The sequence below is a fragment of the Serinus canaria genome, chromosome 4 (genome assembly GCF_022539315.1).
Source record: "Serinus canaria isolate serCan28SL12 chromosome 4, serCan2020, whole genome shotgun sequence".
NCBI lineage: Eukaryota > Metazoa > Chordata > Aves > Passeriformes > Fringillidae > Serinus > Serinus canaria.
The window spans coordinates 40,426,427-40,441,570 of record NC_066317.1 but is presented as its reverse complement, the minus strand read 5'-3'; positions in this window follow the sequence as shown (position 1 = coordinate 40,441,570).

Genomic DNA, 15,144 nt, shown 5'->3' with positions numbered 1-15,144 from the left:
AAGAGTGGTTAATTCAAATCCAGCCATAATAACAATGTATTTTATCAGTTAATACCTGATTTTTTGCATCTAGGTATTGTCTTTTCTTCAGAAGAAATACTGAACTGCATTAATTTGGTTTTCTGAAGAAGAGGAATTCTGACCATCACATTTTAATTACTTCTGTATAAGACTCCCAAGTCTTCACCCTGTTTTGATCTAACAATTGCATTTCTAAAGCTAGCAAATACTAACATGAAAAACAATGAATAAAATAATGATGTCCTTTAATTTAATTAAATATTTAAATAGTACCAAAACAACAAGGATAATTAAAAGTCCTTTTAATATTTTTAAGTGGTTATTGGAATCTTAAATAAATACTCAGTGTGAGACAGCTCTGTGAACCTACAAGAAGACTGCTATTCTAAAGCCACAAATTTTAATGTTTTCATGTTAGTATTCTCTCAAGATAAATTTTTTTCTGAGATATAACACTTTACCATGTAAATCTGAGTGTCATTTGACTCCTGCCTCAATTAAAACCCAGACTTTGCAAGCAGAAAATGCATAGGTATATATAGGAATACATTGATTATGAAAGTCTTTCATTCTAAAATACTTTTATGTTTCCCATAAATTTACTTCCAATCATCATACAATAGAAGCTAAATATAATAAAACTAAAATTACATCACAACACAGAAATATATAGATTGGCTCACCAGCCTCAAATTCCTCAAATTATTACATGTGCATCCTAGAAATATGTCTTAGCAATGGAGTCAAATGAAAATAGAATTTGTCACTAAAAAAGTTCAGCTGATAAATGTGCCCACAAAATCATATAAAAACCTACTGAGATATAGGACAAAAAGAAGTACAAAGGGACAGTGTTGGACTTACAATGTGTTTAACTGCCAGTTAAGTTGTAGAGCTACAAATTCTGCCTTGGCAACAATGATCTGGGGGCTCAATGTGTGTGATCTTCCAATAAGCAATAGTAAAATCTTTTCATTTGAATATAGTGTCACATATAATTAATATTAGCTACCAGTGTAGCAAAAGAGATGCCCCCCATTTATTTTACAAAGAGAAAAAGTAAACAAAATTAATAGAAAGAAAGCAGAAGACACAGTATGAGACATGACTGGCCTAAAGTTCAGAATTTAAGGGACATTTGCATTAGCTCAACAGGGCTCAGATTCACTGGATTGGCTCAGGATAAAAGTCAATTTTTATTCAAATTACAAAAGCAGTTAGTGAATATGTGCAAGGGAAGATACATGGATTTGTTCACAAAACTTCAGCTATCCAAAAGTTTTAGTTTGCACAAAACTAATCTAGTTGCTAGGATTCCCTCTGCTGCCATAAGGGAAGACAGGCAACTCCAAAGTAAAATTCACCTCATCTTATCCACTTGCTACAAAACCTGTTAAGGTGTGAACACAGCTGTTCATTTTTTAAGTAACTTAAGATAAATGTCATTTTATGAGGTAGTAGCAGAAAATTTTGAAATATTGATTAAAAAGTAGTAAATTATTGCTTGCATAATTCAATTTTTTTGCTATATGCATCTAGAAAGATAGAGAACCAATGCAAAATGAATGCCAGAACACTAAGCAGTCGTTCAGTGACACATTTCAAGAATGGCCAATATGTCTTGAACTCTGCTGCACCTAATCTTATGTTGAACTTCAAAACAGGGTTCTAAAACACTGGGATTACTCTTGTCTGACTTGTGATAGGCTCCTAGGCTGAGTAAAAAAAAAATCTACTTCTGTGTCATACTTATAGAGAAAAAGAAGTTTCCATCTCTTTGTTGTGGTAACACGGGACTTCTTAGGCATTTCAACAAGAAAAAAAAATTATCTCTAGGGTTCAGAAAGAGAAATTAGAACTAGAATAATTTACCTTTATTTTGTCCTCCTTAACTAGAGGCAGGTTGTTGACTCAAGTCCCAGAGGCTAGAGGCAACTTCAAACATTACTTAAATAAGGAAGGTCTGATGCAAAGACATTTGAAAAATATAAAGGCATATAAAAGTGCACTTTATAAAGTATTTTGATTACTGAGCAGTAATATATTACAAAGATAATGAGCTGATTTACTGAACATTTGTTGGTGTTCCATTACTACACCAAAACTATGATGAGACATAGACATGTTGCAATTTGAAATTGAAATACAATGTCCAGGGCACTTCATTTACAGGAGTGATGTTACTTTTTCCTTTGAAATTTGTCTAGTCACATCATTCACCCCATTAATCACTTAGAATATTTTCAAGAATGGTTGCTCACACTTTTAAAATGTTCTTGCTGTGATATTAATGTTAAAATTGATCAAATGGGGATTATTTTCCCAAAACATTTTCTTTAAAGAAAATTGTAGGGGGTTGTGAAAACAACACAAAAATTTCATATGCAAAGCAGTCAGATTTGAGAATAATTCACTGTCAGTGGTCATTTAAATGAATATGGTATTTTGTCTTCCAAAAGTTATGAAGATCAGGGAGAAATCCCAAAAGACTGGAAGCAGGCTATCCACAAGGAAATTATAGGCACATCTGTCAAATGGAGCCCACGATTAGGAAAAGCCAGCACAGATTGACCAAGGACAAATTTTGCTTGACAAATCTGGTTGCCTCCTACAACAAATGAAACTGCTTGAACGTTGTCTGCCTGGATATCTCCAAGGTTTTTGATATGGTTTCCCATGGCCTCCTCCTACAGAAATGTGTATGTGATGGTGTGGATGTGTGATCCATGTGGTGGGTGGGGAATTGGCTGCCCAGCCACACCTGGAGGGTGGTGGTAAATTGCTCCCTCTCACTCTGGCAACTGCCACAAGTGGAGTCCCCCAGGGATTGATACCAGGCCCAAGGCTGTTCAGTATCTTCATCAGGGGTTGGGATTATAGGATCAAGTGTACCCAGATTGTCAGTGATACCAAACTGAGTGAGGCAGTGGACACTTTGGAAGGGAGAACCAGCCTGCAGGACGATCTGGACAGGCTGAAAAATTAAGCTAACAAGAGCCTTATGAAGTTCAAAAAGGACAAATATAAGGTCCTGCACATGGAAAAACATATTCCAGGAGAGCAGCACAGGCTGGGGATCTACCTGGCTAGGGAACAGCTCTATGGAAAGGGACTTGGAAGTGCTGGTGGACAAGCAGCTCAGTGTGAGTGAACAGTTTGTTGCTGCAGCAAAATAAGCCAACACAAATGCTGGGTTGCATCAGCAAGGGTCACCAACAGTGATAAAGAAATCACTATTGCATTCTACACAGAGCTGTTCAGGTCACACCTTGAATGCTGGGTTCAGTTTTGATTCCAGATATACATAAGAAAGATGTAGACAGGGTGGAGAAAGTGCAGTAAAGGGCAAAAAAGATGACCAAATTACTGGGAAGCCTGCCAATGTGAGGAAAGGATGAGAGAACTGAGTTTGTCCACCTTGGAGAGAAGAAGATTAAAGGACACCTCACCATGCTCCAGCATGCAAAGTGTGTCTACAAAGATGGAGACTTGTTTTTTCAAGAAGTCATATGGAAAAGGCAATGGGTGATGGGTACAAGTTCCTCCTGAGGAGATTGTGATTGAACATAAGGAAAACTTTCACAATGAGAGGAAATAGTCATTGTAGGGAGTAGATTCCCCTAAGTTGGCCACTTTTAAGATTCAGCTGGACAGGCTGCTGGGTCATTTTGCTTATACTGTACTTTTGCCAACAAAGGTTGGACCAGATGTTAAATGAGGTCCCTTCAACCTGGGCATTCTATGATAGTATAATTCTATGATTCATTGAAACTGATTAAAAATACTTTGGGTTTGGGCTTGTTTTTGGGTTTTCCTTGTCTAGGGGCAATAATAATCATTATTTCATACTTTGAACTGAAACAGACAATTATACAGGTAAAGCAACATGAATACATCTATTGCCACATAGGAACATATTTTTGCCGAGTCTTACACATTGTTCCCCAAGTTTTATGCTATAGTTGAAAAAACTAATTAAAAAATATATTGGCTTGCTGAGTTTTACAAAATATTTTTAGTGTATGAAACACAGGTAAGTTTGAAAACTGTAAAGTGAGATGATCTTTGCGACAGAAAGACAAATCTAGGTTCTTTTTTCATGTGTAGGTTTAAGAAGTCTACACACCATAAAAAAATTAGCTGAGTGAGAAAGATTTGACATCTGTGATCCCAGCAATACTGCCTAGCCTATGGCTCACTGCTCTTTGAAAACTCCATGTTTGTCACTTTTGTCATGATCCTCCTATCAGTTTTCTGATAGATATAATCCATTTTTCCTCCATTGACTTTTCCATGATCAGTTAGTAGAACTGAAGAGGACACAGTCTCATTTGATGGGACCTTCTCCTGAGTTGACAAAATTCAAATAATAACATTTAAGAGTAAGAAGGCATTCATGAGGGAACAAGTACCTGATATAAATATGAAAAGAAGCTATATTTCACCCTGACAAGGTATTTGATTTGAAAGGATCATATTGGCATAATTCTGGCATCCCTGGAGTCAGACTTGCCATCTGTGATGGTACTGGGCTTACAAAAAACATAAGACCCTGCTCAGGCAGGAAATAACAATCCTTTAAGGCATTACAAGATACAGAAAAGCTAAAAGGAGTCTGATACATGACTTAGTCTGCTGGGAGAAGAGAGGAGATAGAAAAGGAGGTAGAAGTAAAGCACTGGCTGTTTCTAGCCATGGCACCAAGGGAGAGTGGAAATATCTGTTCCCAGTCTCACCTGACTTGCCTCACTCCTTCCTGAAGGACATGGATGAAAACGCAAGACTTAATTTCCCAGGTCCCACTCTTCCATGTATTTCTGGCATTTCTTTCTCATACCTGCCCATTTGGATGGCTGCCTCTTCCCTCAAGAGTTTTCTTGCATGAAGTCAGATTTTCTTTCTCCCCAGGGGTCATCTCATCTCCTTTCATCTAGTCTCAGCCACTCTGGGACCATGAGTTGGTTTTCTGCTTCAAACTGAAGTAAACTCTTTTGCAGTCCCCACCTGTGACATTTTTTCCAGCCTGTCCCAGCCTTCCCTTTAATGGTATTCCTAACTCTATCCAGGAGATTTTTGGGTTAGTACCTCCCTACACCCCCATGTACATGGCCATTGCATATCCCTCTTTCCTACACAGGCAACCCTAGACCATGGGAGTGTTTTATCCTGTTTTTTTCCATGTTTTTACCAATAAATTTCCTGCCTGTTTTTCTTCCAAAGAACTTCACACCAGCTTTGGTCTTCTCTGACCTACAGTCAGGCAGATCCTCTCTGCCTTCTCTGTGTCTGTTTTCCGTCCTGTGAGGTTCCACTGCAGCACAGCCCTTGGATTGTAGCATGCTCAGTCTCTCTTCAAAGCTGGCCCATGTCTGATGCTCAAGAGGCATACAGGATAGTGATGACCTAGCACAGACACTGAGGAATGGCTCTTCAGAGATACCAGCTACTAAATCCACTGCAGATTATATACAAACCATGGCAATTTGAAAGCAAATTTTTTAAATGCTTGCACAGGAAGAGGTAAATCCCTTTCCCGACACAAAAGGCTGACTGTGTGAAGAAATTCAATCCACATACTTGAAGTCTGACAGAATTAAGAGCTTGTTAAACAGGGTCATAAAATGGGAAATTTCAGATGTTCTAATTTACAAGGTAGAACAGGGGAGAAAGGGAGAAAGGAAAGAAGCAGTGTCAGCCCTGTCTGTGGTATCCAGAGCTTTAACTTCAGTGTCTATTAACTGTGAACTTAGAAGGAAATATCATTGTATAAAATACAATAAGCCTGTGAAGCAGTCATGAGGTTTCAGGTTTCCCTACTGCTTTCAACCAGGCTGACTCTGACTCTCCTCTGAGCCCAGAGAAGTCTTTGTAGAGTGCGCTGCTTCAGCAGGGAAGGCAGTCAGTTATTCCGGTCGCTCCAGTTTCACATAGCATCAGATGTTCTGCAGAGAAGCACAGTGGTTTAAGCCTCCTCAGGTGGAGAAAGCAGAGCAGAGACCTCACACGTTTAGGAGGAATGTGCCTTTAAAGAAAAGCATGCCTGTATGCTGCTCCTTTGGACAATCTCTGAAAAACATTAATTTTCTCTGAAGAAAGAGATCTGGTTACACTGTGCCAGACACCAAACCCTGCAAACTTGAGCCAAACATGTGAATTCTCTTTACAACTCTTTCACCTTCAAATTCCCCACCAGCTTAGTCCAGGTGGCTCCTCTACTGGGTGCCACTGGGTGCCAATCATTCTGGTAGGTAATAATAAGTTTTGGGTTTCATTCTTCTAAGAATAAGACAAAATACCAGATATTGCAAATGTTCCTAAGTCTCACCAGTACCATATGCAGCAGTGAAGATAGGACTGAAATAGATTTGCTTAGTTATTGCCTGAAGATTGTATTCATCTAACCTACATTACACATGCATGCCTGTGCCAAGAGACAGGCTCCAAGCATCACACATTTTTATCCATTAAGTAAATCTGGGCTAAAAGATTTAGCAGGAATGATATAAACATGGTTCTCAATACTTTTGGTCAAAAAGAGCATGGTATAATCATCATACTTTTCAAAAAAAACAACAAAAAAGTAGGTATTTTATAGACCTGGTGTAAATACTTTCTATGAAATCTAACTCCTATTTATACAACATACATTTTCTGTTGCTTGAAAACTATTCCACCTTTGCCCTGGTTATATTCCCTTTGAAAATGAAAAAGTATCTCTGGTCTGACCCAGTAGATCAGCTAAACTTTCTATCTATTTATTTGATGTTATTTTCTTAGACCAGCCTTGAATTTACAATTTCCTTTTTTGCAATATTAATATATAGAAGGTATCAAGTCATCTAACATGCCATTAATGTATTTCAATACATTATCAATATACTCCCTTTGGATTAATTAAGAAAGGAATATTAATTTTCCATTGTATAGGAATTATCCACAAGCTTGGATTTATAAAAAAGATAAAATCGTTGATCCAATAATTCTGCAATTCTTTGATAAAGTTAAATATAACTGCTTTAAGATGGCATTGTTTTCGTACAAAATCCATATTAAGGTGTCAGCCTGCAAGGAAATAATAAAATTAACACCAGGGACTTTGCCAGACTGAATCCCACTAGTCAACTGAGGTTAAGAAAGAAAAATACTTCATCTAAAATCAAATGTAATTTGATTAGAAGCAGGCACATCACAGCATGGCCATAGCTGAATACTGAAGGATTTAATGAATACTAATTCAGGTCTTTGTTTGTCTCTTCCATGGGACAGTGTTCATCTTTTTGAATAGTCCACATAGATTCAGAGAAATACTGAAACACAGAATTGCAGAATATTCTAAGCTGGAAGGGATCCACAAGAATCACTGGGTCCAACTCCTGGCCCTGCACAGCCCTGTTCCCAAGAGCCATACCATATGCCCAAGAGTGTTGTTCAAATGCTTCTTGAGCTCTTCCAGGGTTGGTGCTGTGACCCCCTCACTGGGGAACCTCTTCCAGGGCCCATCCACCCTCTGGGTGAAAAACATTTTTCTAATACCTGAGCTAAACCTCCCCTGATAAAGCTTCAGGCCATTCCCTCAGGTCCTGTCCCTGGTCACCACAGAGACCAGTGCCTGCCCCAGTGCCTCCACTTCTCCCCACGAGGAAGTTGAGGCAGCAGTGAGGTCTCCCCTCTGCCTCCCCTTCTCCCGGCTGAGCAGACCAAGTGACCTCAGCTGCTCCTCATACAGCTTTGCCTCAAGGCCTTTCATTACCCTCATAGCCCACCTTTGGACACTCTCTAGTCATTAAATATCTTTTTTATATTGCTGTGACCAAAACTGCCCCCAGCACTCGAGGTGAGGCTGCCCCAGTTCAGAGCAGAGCAGAACAATCCACTCCATGTCCCGCTGGCCATGCTGTGCCTGATGCATCCCAGGACAAGCCTGGCCCTCCTGGCTGCCAGGGCACTGCTGATCCATGATCCATGTACCACTCATCAGGAGCCCCAGGCCCCTTTTCACAGTGCTGCTCTCTAGAATTTCACTCCCCAGTCTGTCTGTACATCCAGGATTGCCCCATCCCAGGGGCAGAATCCAGCACTTTGCCTTGCGAGCCTTCATTTGGCTGGTGATTACCCAATCCTCTAATTTACAAAATCTCTCTGCAGGGCATCCCTGTCTTTGAGGGAGTCAACAGCTCCTCCCACTCTTGTATCACCATCTGTGAACTTGCTCTGTGTCCCTTCCAGCCCTGTGTCCAAGTCTTAATGAAGCTGCTGAAGAGACCTGGGCTCCCTGTGGAGCCCCAGTAGTCACAGGTCCCCTGTCTGATGTCACCCCATTCACTGCAACCCTTTGTGCCTGACCTGAGAGCCATCCCTCACACTCTGCATGATGTGTTTAGCTGTGTGCTGCACATTCTGTCCAGAAGAATCCTGCCAGAGACAGTATTGAAAGCTTTACTGAAATCCAAAAGGATTAAATAACTGGCTTCCCTTGATCAACTGGTGGGTTACCTTGTCATAAAAGATGAGAAATTTAGGTTCCATCTCCAATGACATGTTTTGACAGCTCTCTAGTCTTCATATCATTCCCCTATTTATTGTTCCACTAGAAAAAAGCACAATACTATTTGAATGTAATAAAAAAATAAATAAATAACATTTAAATACTGGTTTGGTTTTTTTTTTATAAAAGGGTCAAAGCATAAAAGATCTTGCCTTTACAATTTGACATACTTCATAGAGGATGTGAAAGAAACCAGAACTAATTTATGCTTGCAGTGGGTAGCACAACTTGTATGGTAAATATACATGGGCTGAATACAAGAAAATCAACAACACACAGATAATTTCAAAATCCAATATAAGATCCTGGATATTATTTTATGGTTTAGTCCATTTCTAATCCGTACCAAGACTTTTACTTAAAGCACAAATGAAAAGTTAGACACATTCTTCATTTTGTTTTCAACAAAAAAATATTATTCTTGACCTGCTGCACTCCTATCAGAAATAATTTATTATGAAATTGAACAAGGCTGCACTGCTCATATTTTGCCCCCTTAATAGTATTACTCAACGCAGTAAAAGACTGAACTTTTATGCATGTGTATAATCAGATTGAAATACAGTTCATACAACAAGTCAGGTCTTGGTTTCCTTGATCTTATTGCTTCTGAGTGCAATCCTAGCATTGTGTTAATACAACCACCACATAAAAACTGTAGTCACATTATACATAAATATTAAAAACTCTGAGGTTGCAAAGTCAGAGATCAAAATCCCTGGAAAAGACAAAGAGAGCTATGTGTATAAGAAAATACATTATGGAATTGTGCCACACTATTTTTTAAAAAATATTAATTTTTGTTTAATTAATTAAATGAAAGGAAATTAAATTAAAATGGAAGGAAAAAAGGAAGTTGAAAAAGTCCATACAAGGAAGTTAAGAGTACACTGACATTTCCATTTTGTCACCTGGACATGCTGATGACTATGACTGAATGAATTTGCAGTAAAATATAAAAGCCATAGCTCAAATCAAGGGCACACATTCTAATTAACTACAGCACATCAGGTAGATGAAATTAAGAGTTACATTGTACCCAGCTGTTATGAGGAATGCATGAAGTCCAAAATGCGCTTCCGCCATTCATACAGTTATCAAGAACTACCACTGACTCCTGTGCCCAGGGGATGCAGAAACTGCTTGGTTCAATTATTCACCTTTCTGAAGAGCAGAGGCACAGAAAGTATCACAGCCTCTGATGCTGATACAAGAGCTCAGTAACCTGGGAAACTCTGAGGTACAAGGATGTAACACAGGAACATACTGAGAAGAATATTGTCTGCTAAGCTTCAAATTAGTTCCAGGGAGAACCTAGCTGTTCATGCAAAAAATGATATTTAAATGTATGGATCTGTGTCAGGAATTTATTAGCTAATGAGACAAGGTCTGATGAGGGAAAGGAGATGGAGTCATGGAAAAAAGGAAAACAAGAGAAAGATTATTTGGTCGCAAAGGAATACATGAAAATGTGAAAGAAACTTGGAGGAAGTCTGCAGAAAAGATTTTTCAGAGGGAAGACTATAAAATCTAGTTTAGTATCACCCCTTGAGTCCAGAAGATCTCTGCCTGAATTGCCTCAGGTCCTGAGTGGCTCAGCTATAAAAAAAGAGAACAGGTATGCTACAATTTTCAGAATACTCGCCTGTCTTGTCTTTTTGGAAATCCACCACTTTTGGAGGATGCCCACAAGCTCCTGCAGCCCTGCACAAGGCAGAAAATTCCCAGGAAGTTTTAAGGTTATGATTTCACTTCAGAGAGATTCCATAACTGTTTTTCCAATGAAAGCATATTAAGGCCACTCAGAAAAGTTTAGAGCATGATATTTGCCTAAGTCTGCTCACCAGGAGGAAAGACATACAGTGCAGATAATCTTAAACTAGAAGACCAAGAAAACCAAAATTCAGATATTCTTCTTGTCATATGTGACTAGACGTGTATATTATAGAAATTCATTAATCAAGTTATCAGGATGTAGGACAAGGATTAAAGACAAAACTATATAGAAGTCCAGTTAAAACCACTTTAAAACCACCCTAAAATAGGCTAAAGTATTATTTGTCCAGTATTTCAGTAGTTTTCAGCTAAAAACTCTGTGAAGAGAAAGAAAGACTGGGGAGAGAGAGGTGTAATTTGCACATTCACAAGGAAAGGCTTCCTCCATGTCTTCAACATCAGGCTGTCCAGGAAACCTCTCTACCAGTGCTGACTCAAGCACGGGAACACATTTAGATAGAACAGCTAAAATTGATGCTGCCTTCAGTTTCAGGTTCTAGCCTGTTTATGAAGGTTCCCATTCCCAAAGCAGAGACAGCAGAAAGAGCAAGGTGTCTGCTTTTGAACTGCCACAATCAAGATCCAAACACATGACTATAATCTGAAATCAGTCATCCAACCAATTTCAGCTTGGCTGGGGAAACCAAGTAGAAGATAAAGCAGAATTCAATCCTCTCAAAATAGACCATCATCCCTCAGATTCCAATTATCTGGCATGTCTGCCTGTACTGCCTCCCATAAATCAGTCTATGATCTAGTCCTTCCACTGATTGAACACAAATATGAACCTACAACACCCCAGCTTTCTAGACTAGTTTTTTTGGTTGTGTTTTTTTTTTTTTTTTCTCAGAGCTCTTCCTGCAGAGTGAATCTCACCCTAACTTTTCATCTAGCCTAGGTCAAAGGCAGCTGCCCATGAAATTCCTCCAGTCACAGCTGCATGGCTGGACATTGCCTTGGAGCCTGCTGACACTGAGCAACTCAATCCTTACTGAAACCTTTCTCAGAGTACACTTTGACCCAGTTTTCCCTCCCACATAAAACTGGGCATGGAAGATCACTGGTGTGTCACACTGATCTTCATCCCAGCATAGGATTAGGGTGTAACCAAGGCATGCACTCAGATCCTGGGTCCTCCCATATTTCTGGCATAGCCTTAAGCACCCTGTTTGTTTTTCTAGTGAAACATAGGAAGATAAAGCTACTTTAAAAGTTACAGGAGAATGCAAAATTTGGCTCAAATTTCAGTGTGGGAGAACAACATTTTTTTATTCTTGATACATCACCAGAGCTTCCATTGGATGTCAGTTAAAGTATAAAGTAATTCATATTTAATTTTGTTTTGCTGAATCGCTAGTAAAAATGGAAAAATACATGCTGGAAATATTAAATATTTTTCATTATTAGAAAATAAAATATATTTTTAAATAACCAAGCTTATTTTAATTGAAATAAATGTTGATTTTTCTTATCTTAGTACACTATTGCCAAGATAATAAAATTCAATCTTTTTACTTTAATGAGTTATATTTGTCATGCTAGCAAACATTAGTTAACCAAGAAATTGATTTTCTACAGTGGAATTAGGTCACTGCCAAACACTCCCAGTGTATTTCTATTGAAATTTAGCTGTGAAGTTTTTAAAAATACCTGCACTGTGTTTATACCCTCTGCAAGCAAGACAGGTATAATAATTATTGCCCTTTCCTAATTTGGTCTGTGTAACAAAAAGGTGAAGACTTTTTTGCTCTGTTTTCATAAGGTGAACTTGCTATGTTCTGTCTGGTCTTAGAAACTAGCTAAACATTGTTCTAAATAAAGGCCATTTATGTGGGTGACCAGAACTATAAAAAGTAGTCTGGTGTTGTTCTACTGCTTGTCATGGTTTAACTCCAGCTGGCACCTAAGTCCCACACATCTGCTCACTGATCCCACCCTCATTCTGTTAGGATGGAGAGAAGAATTGAAGAAAAAAAAAAAAAAGGAAAAATTTTATCTCTGGATTGAGATAAGAATAGTTTAATAATTGAAATAAAATATTAATTATAATTATAATAATAAGGATAATAATTATAACAATAACAACAAAAATAATTTTAATTATTATTATTATTATTGTTGTTGTTGTTGTTGTTGTTGTTGTTGTTGTTATAGAATTAAATGAGATACAACAAAGAGAAAGAGGAATGAAACCCAAAAAAGACAAGTAATGCACAGTACAATTGCTCCCCACTCACTGACCAATGCCCAGCCAGTTCTGAGCCACCACTGGCATCACCCACCCAATACCCCCCAGTTTATGTCCTGAGCATGACATTCCATGGTGTGGAATGTCCCTTTGGCCAGTTCAGGTCAGCTCTCCTCACAGCTCCCTCACAGCTTCTTATGCACCTCATCACTGGGATGAGTTGTTCCAGAGCCTGGGACACTGAAAAGTCCTTGACTCGAGGTGAGCACTGCTTGGCACCAACCAAACATCAGTGTGTTATCAACATCATTCTCACACTGAATCCAAAACACAGCACCACTCCAGCTACCAGGAAACAAATTAACTCCAGCCCAGTTGAAACCAGGACACTGCTATCATAAACATTGACACTGGTAATTGTAATTACAGCTAAACTAAGCAAACATGAAAAATGGAAAGTCTAAATATTTCAATTTTCCATCAAAAGTATGTGGTATTTGAGTGTGACTAATAAGGAACGAAATAAGAGATTTATTGTGTGTCTAGCCCATAAAAGGATTGATAAAAGTCTGGCAGATAAAACTGTCTAAAAAGGCATTTTAAATCCATGCTTACAAATTTATGTGTTGTAGAAAAAGCCTTAAAATACTCTAACTACAAAGCACACACAGTTTATTCATTCATAAACTAATAAACGGTATGAATTTCTGTGTCTGAAACATATAGTTAAAAACCATTGTTCCAAGACAGATTTGAATCATTTATTCAAAGGGAAATTTATATTTGTATTGCACTAAGTCCCTGTGTGAATCATTTGTAGTAAGGAAAAAGCTTCAGAAGTTTATGTTTGATGCTAAGTCTCAATGACCAGTTCTGCAAAGTGCAAGAATTCCTGAAGACGACAGAAGCTCTGTCTGAAACTTCCTCTGTTGTGTCCTCTCTCTCCTCTCAAACACTGACAACAGCAAAATTCTGGAGAAAAACTTAATCCCTGGAGCAAAAAAAAAGTGCTTCCCATCACTTCCATGACTACACAGGCTTGTGTACATGCACACAGACTCAAATAGAAAAGATAAAGTATCATTCTCAAAACTAAAACCTGAAGTTAATTGGAACATTTTTACCATTGAAAAATTATTAATAATGTGACAGACAATGACATTATTCACTCTGAGGTTTTATCACTCCTTCAGAAACTATATTTTTAAAGACCACATAAAGAAATGAGCTAATATTGGTTATAATGTTGATTATGGTGTTGAGACAAAAGTTCTCTGACTGCCATTTGTTTTATTAAACCAGCAATGTAATAATTTATCTTTTGACTTTTTATGCAGTGGTTTTGTATTGTATGAATAGCTGAGAGGTGATAAGTATAAAATGACTCATAAGGAGAATTATTAATGCTGGTAAATTGGATAGCACTCCATAGGATATTGCAAAGTAATTACTCTCTCAAGAACTCCCAACTCTTCTCAATATGCACTGATAATATGCTCTGTGCATGTATTTATTGTTTATGCTCTAATGTATAGAAGCTTCAGTTTTTTCAAATAAAGGTACCATCCTGCATAAAAATCCTATTTTCCTTCCAATGTAGAAATGTATTTTTCCTACTGCACAAACTTCAAAGTTCTATAAATAAATAAGAAGATGAAACAACATTTACAAATGAGTGTGGAGATCTCCTCTCTGCATGTCAATAAACATGAGATCAGGCATTTCTCAGTGGAAGCAGTGGAGGGTTTGGCACTTGGCTGCCAAGGATGAAAATGGTTCAGATCTGAGGTAGGTCACAGATGCACAGGCTTTAAACACTGCTGGCTTATCTGTTGCATACTTTTTGTTTACCTCTCCTTCTTTATTACATTTTATTATCTTAAATCCCATTGTCTTTCTAATTTTATCTATTTTTTCCTTGAAACATGGTTCTCCCCTTAACTATCAGTAAAGTGTGATTAAATATTCAACAAGATGTATGTTCTGTGGTTCATGTTTTATTGACAAAAATGTACACCTCACAATGCCAGAATTTCCTAGATCCTATCAGAATATATAATGCATGATATATTATAATTCTGAATTAAGCTGCAGAAAAAAGAACTTCAATTTGGTGAACAAAAATTAATTTCTTTCAGGTTTTTTTTTTTCTAATCCAATGCTTCTTCCATGTTGGACATAGCTTACAGTACAAGGAAATCTAATGTAAACTGAAAAAATCATGCAATGATATTTTTGAATGTTAGCATTTTGAAGGTAGATTAGATGCATAGATGCAAAAAATGGAATTAAAGTGAGAAAAAAATTCTGATTTTGAAGGCTGATCATGCTTGAGGTCTCAATATTTACAAGATGTTTCAAAACCCCAAACTGCAACAAGAAGAAATGAACTTAAAAATCAGGGCAATGGTCACCAGAGCCCATGCATTCTAGAGAGTAAATGTTTATTGTGGGAGACAGGAACTCAAAAAAAACACATTAAAAAATTTGGTTTTCTATAGCTAAGAAAATAGTACTACTTTAGAATATTTTGTTTAGAATATTTTCTGGACACATTGGATTTAAATGGAAACAGTAGCTCCTTTGCCCAAATTTTGCATATTGAGGAAATGAG